The sequence below is a fragment of the Haemaphysalis longicornis genome, unplaced genomic scaffold, assembly GCF_048455015.1.
Source record: "Haemaphysalis longicornis isolate Haplotype H1 unplaced genomic scaffold, Haemaphysalis longicornis Haplotype H1 scaffold_2, whole genome shotgun sequence".
NCBI lineage: Eukaryota > Metazoa > Arthropoda > Arachnida > Ixodida > Ixodidae > Haemaphysalis > Haemaphysalis longicornis.
In genome coordinates, this window is record NW_027526295.1 from 134,296,735 (window position 1) to 134,309,373 (window position 12,639).

General features: G+C 48.7%; 1 long non-coding RNA gene and 1 other non-coding gene across 2 annotated transcripts; one reads left to right on the forward strand and one right to left on the reverse strand.

Annotated features, from left to right (window-relative positions):
- Positions 1–6,536: 6,536 nt before the first annotated feature.
- Positions 6,537–6,608, forward strand: Trnaq-uug (transfer RNA glutamine (anticodon UUG)). Its single transcript has one exon. It is a non-coding gene; the product is annotated as a tRNA-Gln (tRNA).
- Positions 6,609–9,486: 2,878 nt separating this feature from the next.
- Positions 9,487–10,198, reverse strand: LOC144167399 (uncharacterized). The gene is made up of 2 exons (XR_013321983.1): positions 10,069–10,198; positions 9,487–9,994 (listed from the first exon to the last, which is right to left on the reverse strand). It is a non-coding gene; the product is annotated as an uncharacterized LOC144167399 (long non-coding RNA).
- Positions 10,199–12,639: the final 2,441 nt, after the last annotated feature.

A 12,639-nucleotide genomic window follows, 5' to 3' on the forward strand; every position in this document is an offset into this window, starting at 1 on the left:
GATATACTTCTGCCCGCGATGTGCTAGGCACTTGTGGGACTCCGACGTGGAAGTGCACTAGAATGTTCCCACTTCCTCGAACCCTAACGAAATAATGGCGAGGGAGTGCTGAGGACAGAACCTCTGTTTATTTTCCTTGAGTAATCAGGGCTGGAAGAATTCCTGCGAATCCTCTGAACATATGCATCTTAAATATATACACATCTCTCACTTACGGACAGTTACATTATGTTTTGTGAGGCAGTATTTAAAATTGACGCACCATCGTGTGTATCGTCATGTGTATCCGGATATATATTGCAATGTTTCAATCGCGCTCCATAGCCTCCCATTTTTTTCGCTATTTCATCTTACCGTATTCTCCACATCTGGAGTAGGAATCCCTTCCGTTAGAAGACCTGAGCTCTTTAGATTTAGTGTTCTTATCTCTCACACGCTGCACGCTCCCCAACTGTAGGCGTGGCAAATGTCGTGGCTGCGAGGGCACTGCCTGAATGATAATCTTCGGCAACGGTAATCTATCACGCAATCTCCTCGTCAGTTACGAGAATGACAGGCTCAAGTTACTTTGAATGCCGTAATAGAAATGAATTGTGGGCTTAAAATGTAATATCACAGTGAGAAAAATCGAAATTCCCGTGAACACAACCGTTCGTCGTGGTTCGGAGTGCTACGTGCGGGTGCACAGAAATTAATTAATTAATATTGGTGCACCTTTAAAGAGACTCTGCAGCAATTTCACTAAACTTCCGCTTCTTCTTTGCGTCGCAGGCACATCGCAGAAATAATTAAACGCGTTAGTGGGTCAAGACTACATAACAGGTGCCAAATCATTCTCATTTTAAAAATAATGCATGTAATTGACCGAAGGGAACATTTTGTAATAAGAAAATGGTAGGTCCTGGCTAAAAATAGTTGCGTTACTGGGACCGTGCCGGAGGCGATCTAGGCCATTTCAGTGAAAACCCATGACTCTATCACTACGCCTCTGAGGGCGAACAGCATGCCCGTATTTGAAGTTGCCTGAGGGAAAGAAAGAGTGTTCCAAGTGAACCTGTAGATGGCGCTTGGGGGTGCGTCTAGGCCACTGTTTAGGAATATGTCTAGGCGGACGGGTTTGCCGGGCAAAGGGACCCTTGAAGTAGGGAGGTGGCGAGCAGCCCTACCGAGCTATTTATTTTCATGTTCGTCGTAAAAAAACCATGAACCATTCCACTGTGAGGAGGTGAATGACCAGCGAAGCCGAATAACACACGACATTCTGGTGACACATAACGTGAAAGGTACAAGTAATTCTTCATTCTGTTAAGCGTTGACAGCGGTCATCCCTAAGAAAGAAACAAACATCATGCACACACGTTTATATTGACTCTTATGATGTTTAAAATATTGTCTATTGATAACTGATGTACTCAAAATGTATATTCGAATGATGAGACGCACAAGCCTGAGCTCAAAGGACATGGTTTGACATGAAAAATAATGCCTGATATTACCTATCCTACTCATGATGCATGTGCATGGTATCCGACGTACATGCTTTAGAGGTAAAAATTATACTTTGAGCGGCGCAAAACTTTGGCGGTGAGCACGTGCTAATGCCGCACACACCGTTTTCCAACGCCTTGTTCTACAAATATACGTGGAGCCTTGGGGCATTAGGCTCGCGGTACCTGGAAAATGCATAAAAACCTAGAATAGAAGCTTGCGCTTGTGGGTGATCCCTATTTTAGCCGAATATAAACCCTTGTACATATAACCTTTCTTTAAGTCACCAAAATACAAACAAGGGGTGAATGGTATTTCACTGATTAGCCACTAAAAATATGTTAACAGCACAATCCAATGCTTAAAAGCGCGATCACGTTCGTGTTGATGGCACCTTTCGAAAGCCTGCCTCCATAAGCCCTACTCGTACGCCAATGCTGCTATCGACGGTTAGAAAGATATTGCATGATCGAGGCATAGTGGCTTAGACAGCCATTACATGAGGTAAAGTGGCATGATTTCTTATAGTTTCCAGCATTTTAGCACGGCCAACATTACTGCGTTGTTGGACAATGGCGTTATGTTACCCGATTATAACAATTGGGGAAACTGCATGCATTGCTTGTTTCATCAACAGTAGCGAGGAGAGCAATTCGCGTCGGAAAAGCGAGGGATGCTCTAAAGGCTCTTTTCATTCCTCTCAGTGCTTGAAAAATTCGCGCCAACGGAAGGAAGAAAGGAAAAAAGTACATGAAAGGCCGAGAGGTTAAAGGAGCACTGACACCAATTTTCGGCGTTAATATTATTGCACAGTTCGCTTCCTTCACTCAACAGAATACCCTGGCTGAAATATGAGCGGCCTGCGACGCGAAGAACATAGTTCAATTGGATCTCATTTATCGCGCCGACGGAGCAGCGCGCGGAGGGGCACTTAGCAAATGGACATCAGCGTGACATCATCCAGTGAGAGCCAAAAGAAGCGACGCGGCAGCGCTCGTCAAAAACTCATGACGTCACTTCATGGGCGCGGCCCGAGGAGCGGCGAGCGGGCGCAACACCCTCTCAAGCGGGCGCCGGTGACGTCCGCACAAAGCGGTGAGGTCTGTCATATGCGCCGTTCGGGATGAAAGCGCGGCAATTTGAAACAAACGATTTTCAGGCCATTCAATGTAATTAACTATCGCGCGCTGAAGTATTTGAAGTGCTGTTTCAGGTTGGCCAGATCAGTAAGCATCTATAAAAGCAATAAAAGTGTAAAACAATTTTCGTGTTTGTTCTCCTTTACGAGAAAAGAGTCCGGGTGGCTACCCAACACGTGGGAAGTGGGAAATGAGGAATTTAAAAAGAAAGAAAGGAGATAGAAATGTCGAGGAGTGGAACTTGAGGAGCGATAAAAAAAGAGTAAAGGTAACCACAAAAACAAATCACAAAAACAATCAAACAAAAACAAACAGAACAGCTGAACTAGCTGAACGGGTGAATGAAAGATGGTACAAGGCGCCCCTATAATTGTTCAGACAAGCCTCTGGCCTTTTGCGACTGCGATGGGCGACGCCTGTGATATAAAACAGTCTGCGCTGTTAATGGCTGGTTGTGGAGGTTCCCGAGTGCGGTTTACAGGTGCTGCCTCAGCGTTGCGAAACGGGCACAGTGGCACAAGAGGTGCTCTATTGTTTCGTCCGTGGCACACACATTACAATCAGGGCTGTCCGCCATGCCAATAGTGAATGAGTAAGCTTTGGTGAAAGCAAGCGACGCCTAGCCTAAGGAGGCAAAATAGGATGGCATCCGAGCCGGGCATGTAAATGGGTAAGTGGTGCAGCAGGTCGAGGTCGCGGGAGTACAAGCGCAAGTTTGAAAACTCCGGCGTATTCCAAAGAGCAAGGGAGATTTTTCTGGTGATGGAGCTCAGTGACCTCGCAGCGTTCATGGCGCGATAACAAAATGCAGCCGAATTGGGCCCTGTCATGAGCAAAATGAGCCGCTTTGTTTGCACGTTCAGCCAACGCAAGGGGTTCCGAAAAGGTCAGTCCTCGCTCGCCATTAATTTCTCTTTGCTTTTTGAGAATAGGAGGCTCCTTCCGTTGGACCTCGTCCTTGCAACCAGGAGAAATAAGAAAACAAATTTATCTGCACACCATCTCTCGCAGTTGCTCTCGCAAATATGAATTTTAGATAAAGTTTCACTGCTTCCAATGCCAAAATATCGAAAGACACTGTCGCAAAGTGTTCTGCATAGCTTGGTCATTCCCGGACAGGGAGGATTCATCATCATCATCATCACCATCATCATCATCACCCCACAACCATCTTCATAATCATCAGTCTACTCAGGTGCACTGCTGTACGAAGGCCTCTCAGACTGACCTCGAACCGCTCCTGTGCTGCGCTGCTCGAGTCCACAGCTAGCCCCCGAATTTCTTTATTTCATCCCTACATCGGATCAATGCCCTTCACCTTCTTCTAGAATTATCTCTTGGTATCCACTCTGTTGCCCTAATTGTGCACCGGTTGCCGGTTCGTTTCACTACATGGTCAGCCCAAGTCCGTTGCTTTCTCGTTATTTGAACTATGCTGACATCTACGCGAGGTTGCTTCCTGATCCAGGAAGCTCGTTTCCTGTCCCTAGGTGTTACTCCTATCATTATTCATTCCATAGACCGTTAACCCGATCTAAGTTTGCTCTCCAGTTGTTCAGTAAAGCACCACGTTTCCACTGCACGTGTCATTACCGACAAAATGCTTTAGTTATATATTCTTCCTTTCAGTGATGGAAATAGCTTAATTTTCATTATTTGATTGTGCTTGCCGAGTGCTTCCCAACGCATACTTATTGTGCGCCAGATTTTTTTCTCCTTGTTGGGATCCACACTAAAAGTCTGTCCGAGGTAGTTCTATTCTTCGACTCCTTGTGGCGTTTCATTTACGCAGCTGAAAAGGACATTTTGGCATGCTTATTCCTCATTGCTTAAACTTTATTCATATTTATTTTAAGCCCCACGGCCATGCTTTCTGATTAGGTTCCTCAAGTTTTGTTTGCAGGTGTTCGGCAGTTTACTAAAGCAAGACTATGTCGTCCGCAAGTCTCAAACTGCTTAAGTATTTCCCGTCCATCCTTAATACTATGTTTTTCTATTCAAGCTTTCTAAACACCCCTCCCCCAGACATGCTGGGAATAGCTTTGGCGAGAACGTAGCTCCCTGCATTACTCTCTTTCATATATGGAATTTATTGGCTTACTTGTGGAGAAGTATCCTACCCGTGCATTTATTATATTTGTCTTCTAGAAGTCTTGTGTAGTTCTCTATTCCCTGGTCTTTTACTGCTCGTAACATTGCTGCGGTCAGTACGAAATCAAACGCTGCCTGATATTCTATTAATTCCATGTAAAGGGTTTGATTGTATTTGTGGATTTTTCTATCACTTGATTGACAGCATGCATGTGATCAGTGTTTTAGCACCCTTTCCTAAACCCATCCTGCTCTCAGGGATGTTGGAAATCCGGGCTGTCACCTATGCGGCCAACTACAACTTTTGATAAACAGCTTGTAAACAACTGAGAGTAGGCTGATGGGTCTGTAATTGCTGAGGTCCTTGGGATCTCCATTATGAATAAGAATAATTTTGGCATTTTTCAAGGCTATGGGTACTTTTTCAGTCTTGAAGCATTCCGAAAATAGTAGAGTAAACTTTTTCAGTAAAATTTCTCTTCCCTGCTGCAAAAGGTCCACGGTTGTGCCATCGCCACCTACACATTTTCTTCTTGACATGCCTTTAAGGGCCTTTCCTGCCCCCTCATTAGTTACCACTGAGACATCGAAAGTTGTGCTTGTACAGTGGTTTCCCCTGGTCCAACGTCGCTGGCATACAGCTTGGTGTAGAATCGTTCTGTTACCTCTATTATTTCGTCCAAATTATGCGTAACGTTATCGTGATCGTATGTGAGTGCGGTCATCCTGTCTTCGCCGATGGCTAGCTTTCTCTTAGTTGCTTTCAAGCTTCTCCCTATTTGCAGCGAGGATGATTATTTACACAAAAATATCCTGACTCATAAAACGTAACCAGAAGAGAAGCAAAGTAGTTCTCTGTTCGATTACAGGAAAAAGAGTATATGAATAACATAATCGTTATCGCTCCAAGCAACAATGAAAGCGTTACTAATTTTAACCACGCAAGTCGACGAAATGTAATCACCTACTGCAAACAAATTGCTCCCAAGGTTCAAATACAATACTTTTGATGTGTCGCTGTGAAACAGTGATAAGTGGTGCCGTTTAATGGCATTCGAAACTTTCCGGAGTGTTTTATTATCAAGCCCCGAAATGCGTGCACGTTTTACAAATACACTACAGAGGAGTGTATTTGTAAGACTGGTACAGTACGCCTGACAAGCGCAGTGACTATCACATTTCGCGAAGTACTGCGATCTAACGCCGAGTATCACTGGAGAAGCTCCGCGAAATTCTGTTGAAACGGGCACAGCGTTCGTACCTCAGAGCTGCTTATAACGCCTGTGTTTCTGCGCTGGTATCGCAGCTTGCCAGCAGCTCAAAAGTGGTATTGTTATTGCATATATACAGGGGATAGTTCTTTCCCGAAGCTTACCCCACGCGTGCATGGCTGTTTAAGCATGCCTCTAAGGAGAGCCTCATACCTCAACGCAACGTACCACTGCAACTGAGCTGTCCTAAATTATCATAAACTTCGATGGGCTGCTCAGTGAGGGGCAACAGGTGTGGCTGTGCTTTATTTATCCCCACAGGTAATGGCGTGGGTGTTTTTTCGCTGTTATGAGAAGCCTTACGCTAGGGAACCTGTAATACCGTCTGTACATATTCGCAAGAGAAACAGGCAGACCAAGGACAGAGCCTTCATGAACCGCAGCAAAACTCGGCCCGGCAATACTGTTTCCCGCTTTCCGACTTTGTCCCACTTTGTGTTTTTCTTAATTTTTAGCTTTCCCAAATATTAGTTTTGTACCCGTAACCTGACTTAAGCACACGTTTTTTAATCTAAAAAAAAGCATCAGTGACCGTCCTCCCAGGGCAGCCGTGATGGTATAGAGGTTAGTACTTTGCGCTTTGGCCGCAATAACCCAGGTTCGAATTCTGGTCACGGCATTGTTTTTTGTATTTCAGCTCGCTCTTCGTTACAAGAAACGATATGACCATGGTGAAGTGGAAGTTCTCCAGCTGCATTTGAGCTTGCCGCCACATTTCGGTTAACGGAAGGATCATGTTTTTTTTACTTTTACAGCAGAACCATTCTCATCCGCAGTATCTCAAAAGCACCAACGACCGCCGACCCCGGCCAGCCGTGACCGTAAAGTGTTTAGTACATTGCGTTGGCGCTGCAACGACGCAGGTTCAAATCCTGGTCGCGGCATTTTTTATAAGCGCTGAGCACTTGCGAAGCTTGGTATGTCGTCCGTTAAACAACTGAATGGCCTTAACTGCGGGGAATGCACCTACAAATACATTCAAGACTTCCTAGACAGCCGAAAAGCCATTCTGGAGGTTGGAGGTTTAAAGTCCAATACAGTTTTTCTCGGCAACAAGGGCACACTCCAGGGTGCGGTTCTTTCCCCCTTGCTGTTTAATATATAGGCCTTCGTAGGCCTTCCTCCGCTCCTGGATGCCATACCAGGCATATGCCATGGATTATATGCGGATGACATCCCCATATGGGCCACTCATGGGTCACTGGGGGGAAATGGAAACCAACCTACAACAGGCAGCCGATAGTGTCTGTGAATACGCACGACAATGCGGCCTAGCTTGTGCTACCACGACGTGCGCTACCTACCATGTAAAAAACTCCCTCCGTCCCGGGTCGCCAACCATCTCCCTAGAAGTGGATGGCCACGCTAGTGTTCCAACTCAGCAGGTGAGAATCTTAGGCATGCTTCTACAAGCGCATCGCTCCAATACCAAACTGCTGGACCGACTTAAGCACACCCCGGAACAAGTATCCCACATGATCCGCAGGGTCAGCACAAAAACGATAGGTATGCGAGAGGCGGATGTGCTAAGGCTAGTCGAAGTCTTTGTTATATCAAGGGTCACTGACGCCATCCCCTAGGCTGTGCTCTCGAAGGCTGAAAAGGACAAGGTAGAGACTATCCTACGGAAGGCATACCAGATGGTGTTAGGACTACCTGTCAGCACCTCGACACAGAAACTACTACACTTGTGATTTTGTAATACCTTGGATGAACTCCTCGAAGCTCATCATATGAACCAATTATTACGTCTGAGCTCCACCTCCACTGGCAGAACGATTCTGAACCAGCTGTGCTTGCGCTCACCGCTTCAACACCCCCCAGCAGATGCAACTCAGCTTCCGCGTGAGATTCGTCAATTTATTGATGTGGCCCCACTGCCCCGGAACATATATCCAACACACCACCATGATAGTAGAGACGCCAGAGCGAAAGCAATTTTCTAACGGTACGGCCAATACTCCACCACAGTATACACGGACGCTTCCTCCTATCCCGGGAGGAAAGCTATGACCGCTGTTGTGACTACAGCTCAAGCCCTCCTCACAAGTGCATCAATTCCTACAACCCATGCAGTACGGGCAGAAGAAGTGGCCATAGCCCTAGCAATTGCTCAAACCCCTGCAGAGATCATCATTACGGACTGCCAACAAGCATGCCGAACATTCTCGAGCAGCTTCGTCCCACCCTGCGCCACACAAATTCTCTTAAAGCATCCTCCACAACACCGTGTAAGGATTATTTGGGCTCCCGCCAATGCGTGCCCGGCAAGTCAGGAGTTCGGCGAGCAGTGGCGTGTCTGTTCCCTTTTGTCCTACACAGAAATCACGTAGCACTACCGCATGCAGCGAAGAACGTACGTTCCTCCGCACAAAACCTTACAAAAGAACAAGAACACCACCTTCGATGCATCGAAACCAACACCTTTCCCCGCCCAACTAGAGCCCACTTTCTGGCCCCCACACTCTACTCCTCGGAATGCCGCTTCTGTGAGGCTCCGGGCACGCTTTACCGTATTGTGTGGGGCTGCGATAAGAACCCCAACCTACTCCCCCTGCCCTTCCCCTCCCCTGAGCACAGGGAGAGAGCAGTGTTTAGATCGGACTATGACGATCAGCTTTGGCTGGGGAAGAGAGCACAAACAGCCCGACGGCCTCAAGGGGTCCTGGATTAAGGACTCTTACCCAAGGTTAGCTGCTTCAAAGGCATATTCATGGTTTTTCGTTTTTGCTTCATAGGGTCGTTTATTCCTCCTCGTACTCTTTTCCACCTGTGAGCTTTGGGACAGTGCCTTGGCCAGCTCCACCCTCGATGATAAGCGTCACCTGGTGGAGAGCGCTGTTGATGCGACCCGAGCTCAAGCTGTCCTGTACTGAGGAAGCCAACACCGAAGACTGCAATTCGATTTTTTTATAAGTAAGATATATTATTCTTTCTCTTTCAAGACCACACCACTTCGCGTACTACACCAGTTCTCTGCGCTTTAATGCAACGATATTTCCTGTGGCTGCTCTTCCTAAAATGCTGCCACTCCTTCGTAATCGGGTGTTGTGGCTTAGTGCACTGGTGATACAGGCCATGGTAGCAGTGGGAGTGTAGCCACCATGTGCTCCACCACAACATTCGCGAAAAATATATAAAGTACCTAATATCATAGGTTACTATGGAAGCACCGGGCAGTTCTTGGGCTGGTCCTCCGAACTGCTCGCATTAGGGGCACAAGTCCCGCTTGGCTGGCCTTGGGAAGTCCTCTGGCCGGCGTTCGGGCAAAAGTCCCACTACTCCGCTCTTGGGCAAGTCCTCTGAGCGGTGTCTTGGGCAGAAGTCCTGTTGTTCCGTCCTTGGGCAAGTCCTCTGGATGGAACTCCAGGCAGAAGTCCCGCTGTGCGCGCATGGGCAGGTCCTCTGCGTGGCACACCGGGCAAAAGTCCCGCTTGGTCGCTCTTGGGCAAGTCCCCTAATGCGGTGCTTCCTGGGAGGAGAGCTGGTCTTGTCGATTTGTGCAGGAGAGCGGGGCCTTTGCAGCTGTCTTCCAGTGACGGTCGCCACCGCAAGTGTTGCAGGCGCCGTCCACTGGAATTGAGCTAGACGAGCTGCGGAAGAAGGCTGAGTGTGTAGATGGCGCCTCGATGCCTTGTTAGGCCTTGTGTCCGTGGGTTGCCTGCTGGCTCTTCGCGGGGTATACGGCTCCTGCAGAGCGTGTGCTTCTCCTCAATAGAGAGGGCGAAGGAGCTTGTACATCGAAGCTCTTGAGTGCGGCAGGCTGGGATGTGTTTCCGCACAGCTGCTTCCCCGTAAGGACAGTCAGGGGCGTTTGCGCACCAGGCCATCCGGGCAGATGGTTGAGTGGCACGTCGGGAAACCGCCAGTGCCAACGGGTACCCCTGCCGGTTCGAACAGGAGGAGCTGTGGGGAGGCACACCGCTTGGTGGACTGAGAACCTGGAGGAACATGAGCTTCGACGTATGGGGAATCCCTCGTCCCTCTCCTGCAGGGGCCGTATTCCTGTCAATGGAGGGAGAACCTTTGGGCACTGAGGGCAATCGCCAACGGGTTAAATCATGCGCCAGCCAACGTACCTTCCTCATAGCTGGCTCATTCTGGTGGAATGCGACACCAGGGACGGCCGCAACTGGTGAGTGCAGCTAATTGGGCCTGCGTTGCCTGTTCAGTTCGCAAGATCAGCTCTCCTTCCGGCACTTTGCAGCGGCCACCTGCAGAGTGCCAATTTTTTTATTATTCTAACAATGATGGTCACAAGACATCATCGAGAACACAGTACGTTCAACTGTTCTTTTATGTGCGTCTTTCCTGCAATTCTTATGTACACATTTTAAGGACTGCATCAACATGTCTAAAATCTCCCAGTGATGCGATAAAAAATGTCCTTCTATGCGGAGCTTGATGATGTGTTGAATGAAAAATATACCAACAACAAATAGAATTTTTGAACTATAAATTTACCATACAGCATACCCGAAACGCATCTTCAAAGAAGCAGTCACTCCATTTATTGCAATTACAATGCCCCTCTTTTTGTATAGCGGCCTTCTGACGAGTAAAAGAAGCGCACGCAAGGGTTTTTCCGCTAGATACCCCAGCACGGAGAGTGCTGACCAACATCCGCCCGCATCCTTTGTCCACAGGCACGCTGTATCTATCCGACCCCACATTTTCTAGAGGCGCTTCGGTACTTCAGTACCGCTGGGCTCAAAACTTGGTACAAGCACGCCTTCAACAGGGGATCTCGTGCTTAGAAAGTTACCCGACTTAGTCGGGACATGCCCCCATGGAAGGGGTCGTAACTTTCGACCGCAGCGATGGCTCGAAAGTGCAGCACTCGCCCCGTATGGGGCAGGTACCAGGTTCGAATCCACGTACCACCGGGCACGCGGTATGGAAAGGGGCGGCTGGCATTGGGCAAGTCTATCCCTCCAGCCGAACCGCTTTATAGGGACGTTTATTCCTCCTCCTCCTCCGTCCAATGTCGTTGCTCGTCACGCAAGTCCGATGACGCTACCCACTGAGGGGTATTGGCCAAGGCGTACTTGCTTTGGTCGTGAAAACCAATGAGGTGAGACAAGACAGGGGAGCAGAAAGAAATATTTCGTCACCAAGCTCAGGAGAGAGAAAGAAACACTCTAAGAGATACCGTATAAACCGGAATATAGGTCGACCCGTTATATAGGTCGACCCCCTGCCTTGAGGTGGGAAAGTTGACAAAAAAATAATTCGGCCCGTCCGTCACTGTCACCCAGTATGCCTGCCGAAGTCACTCGTCCAAGCTGTCAGGGTCGTCCTAGGATGACTGCTTCTCACTGTCATCTTCAGTGCCGTCGAGCGCGTTGCTGATGAAGCACTTACTGAAGGCTCGTGCAACCATGTCGTCGGGCAGCGACTGCCAAGAGGAGGACACCCAGCTTGACACGGTCGCGAGGGATGGTCTTTGCTGCCGGCTATCCACTCATTGTACAGTTCGCGGAGCCGGTCCGCGGATGGCCTCCGCTGTAACCGGCAGCGATCGTGAGCGAAGTTCTGGAACGAAGTCCGCCACTCTATTCTCCAACACAGGGTGCATCGCTTGACGTCCACGCAACGATGTGTTCCAGGGCTTGCACGCGCACAGCTTCGCTTTCTGGCTCCGCCAGTACCGCACACTTTTCTCCGAAACGCAAAACTGGCGTCGCGCCGTCATGTTCCCATTCTGCTCGGCGACTCAATCGCCTTAAGGGGAACGCGGCCTTTGAAAACCGAAAAATCGCGAAATAAGCGATTTTTCGAAAACCATGTATTTGGGATGTATATGTCATAAACTAGCTTTTCTGAAATTATCAGCTCCTAATTCGTCCTAAAAATGTCAAAAAATTCCCCCGCACCTCCCCGAAGGGAATCGTGCAGAAATGCGAATGCATTGGGTGCACCGATGAGTGTGTTGCGAGTAATGGCGTAATTAATGACGAGAGTGTGAACGTAATCATCTATTCATCAGCACCTGTTTGTGTTATCGTTGTACCTGACGGCCACAATCACTGCCTTGTGATCGCTAAAGTGCACGGTCAAAGGGTCTTTCACCAGTCGGCAAGCAGTAATGGGAAGGTGCGCCGGACGAGGAGGGTACCGGTAGCCGGAACTCGCGCTCATCGAAGGAACGCGCCCGTTGACCAGAGACTCGCGGCACGAGGCACACACCAGGTACGACCTGAACGGCGCCAGACGAGGGTTGTCGGCACAGACCGCGATGATGGCGTCACCGTTCTCATCACCTCCTCTTCCAAACTCGTTCCAAAGAACCCGAAGCGCGTTCAAACGACTAGACTCCTTGTTGATGTTCCCGAGCGCGTAACGCGTTCGGCATTACGCGCTCTTCGCTTCGCAGACTTGTCTTCTTATTCTTCTCCAACCGATGATGATGACGTGGAAGCAACTGCAGTGACGTCACCGCCAGGGAGAGGCGTAATGCTCACGTTGCATTGTGTGAACCCCCGACTAAGAAATGCATTCGCATTTACGACGACGACGACGACGAAGGCAGAACTACGAGGCGCGCGCTCACGTGTGCTCGCGCTGGAGGAATGCAGGCGCACGCCGGCCAACGGAGCAAGACAACCCCCGGCTAATAAATGCATTCGCATTTAAAACGAATATATAAC